Raw genomic sequence first — 2,442 nt, 5'->3', positions numbered from 1 at the left:
ATCAAGAAAACCAAACCCTTCTCCTCCTTCGTTTTCTGGTCACTAATTCCAAAATATGGGGCTGTTCTCTGCTGTCAGTATTGTTAGGGTTGTGTGGCAGAGTTATACAGTAGATTCATAAATCACACCATCCAACTGATTCCACTTGGGGGGAGTTCTTAGGGAAGGTGGGGTCACAGAGACCATCTCTGGGTAAGGTGGGAGAGAGAGAGAGACAGAGAGAGAGAAGGAGGGGAGAGTCCTCTTATAAGGTGACCTAATGCATGCTCTCCGTGGTTTCAGGTGGTTGCAGGTAGCCTCACAGATGCCTGATGTCCCATTTATCAGATCCCTTGGGGGCTGGCCATAGAAGATGCCTGCTTAAGGATCCCAACATTCCTCCCTCTTTGGTTAATTAAAAAGTAAGGAACTAGGAAGGGGGGTGATGGTGGAGAGGCATTGGGGACACTTTTGTTCTTCAAGCTACTCCCTGCTGATTAGGGGCCTTGTCATTCTTGGGGTACAGCTGGGCTCCACCATCAGTGCCGATTGGAAGGTCATTGTCATTGTTTCTGTATGCAGAAGTTGATAGTCCTGTAAGAGTAACTGATTAATGCTTTGGTTAGAGAGTTTTTGCATTTGTTGTTGGAGGAATGTAGAGAAGAAGTTAATAAAGCAGGATGCAAAAAGCAAAAGCAGAAAGATGAGCAGAAGCAGTATGAGGAAAGGCAGAATCCATTTCTGTATGGGGTTCTTGAAGGCCCAAGAATTAGAGGCCTTGAGCTGTCCTCATCGCTTTTGTATATTTGTCTGGAGTTGTTGGATTTTGTCTTTCACTATACTTGATTGGTTGACATAAAACCAGCATTCCTCCTGGAGGAAGATGCAAAGTCCACCTTCTTTAGCTGTGAGGAGATCCAATCAACATCGGTTTTGAAGTACTACTGCTACCAGCGAGTCCATCTGTCCTTGGAGAGTTAGTATTGTCTGAGCCACTTGCTGGAGGTCCTGGATGAACTGGGAAGAAAGCTGATACTACAAAATTAGTGAAGTGGCTAGTTCTGCTGTCCAGGTCCCGACAGCTGCCATGATTCCTGCAACAGCCAGAAGGGGCAGGATTTGAATTACTCTCTTATCCTGCGGGGCAGCTATTGAGTCCACAACTGGGATTGATAGAGGCTCCTTTTCATTTATCACCCCCAGCTCGTGGAAGAGGAGTACCAGCATGCAAACTCCTGACCAACCAGCAGGCAGACAATGGTAGATCTGAGTGTCACAAAGAGTCGAGGTATTATTAGCAGTAGGGCATTGGGGTTGAGATGAGGTATCAATGATTATAGTTTTATTACAGTCTAAGGAACTTAGCATTCCTACAGAGTGTCCTGGATCCCTTGAAACAGCTTGCCACGCCAAAGAGAGTGATATGAAAAAAGTAGGGGGCTGTGGCAACATCAGAGTCAGGGCAGTTAGTGAATGGTGAAGTAAGGTTACTTGACAGGGTCACCAGAGAAGCTGCCAGCTGTCAGCTTCTGAGTTGGTTCCAGTTGGGACACACAGCCAACAAGCTCTAAAACGACCTGTTTTGGTCACATTAAGGAGCTTCTAGGCCGAGGTCAGAGTCTGAAGTAAGAGATGAAATGACAGGTTTGTGTTATTTAGGAGGGGGTTTAGTATTTAGGTAGCCTGCTTCTGGGTTGTTTAGCAACCTATGATGTCATCATATGTTGCCCGCCAGGCAGAGGACCTGGCAGGCACGGTTCAGCTGCACAGAAGCTATAAATGGACCCCTGCCTCTTACCTTGCTCCCTTGCTCTTCCTCTTTCTTACTCTCTCTTCTTTCTCTGTCAGGGTGCTCCCTTCCCTCTCTCCACCATGTTTCTCTCTTTCTTTTTCATCTCTATTTCTCCACCTCCACCCAATAAATCTCTTTCATATAATATCTGTTGTGTGTATGGCATAATTTAAAAATAAATACTAGGGCTGGAGAGATGGCTCAGTGGTTAAGAGCACTGTTTGCTCTTCCAAAGGACCTGGGTTCAATTCCCAGCACCCACATGGCAGCTCACGACTGTCTGTCAGCTCAATGCCAATTCCAGAAAATCTGACACCTTCACACTAATGCACATAAAATAAAATTAAATAAATTATTAAAGAAATAAATACTAACAAGGGGGACATTAGGGAGGCAACGACCTTAGAGGAGTGTTTAATTACCTTCTCTACTTCTCCCATCCCCAGGGATTGGGTAATTGAGATGTATTTTCTGTCGCTATGGATGGTACTTTTCAGGAAACTGGGTGTGTAGCAGCTGTAGGGTTTTCCGACAACACCACTTTCCCATCTGGGATCCCAAGGGTCTTAGCTATAGAAGTACCCAGTCTTCCAATCCAGGTGCAGGAGCTTCTTTTCTGCTGGTGCGTGCATCTGGCAAGACCAGTACGGGCAGCCTCCACATCTGTCAGG

This window comes from Meriones unguiculatus, chromosome X (genome assembly GCF_030254825.1).
Source record: "Meriones unguiculatus strain TT.TT164.6M chromosome X, Bangor_MerUng_6.1, whole genome shotgun sequence".
Classification (NCBI taxonomy): domain Eukaryota; kingdom Metazoa; phylum Chordata; class Mammalia; order Rodentia; family Muridae; genus Meriones; species Meriones unguiculatus.
Note: the sequence above shows the minus strand (reverse complement) of the source record.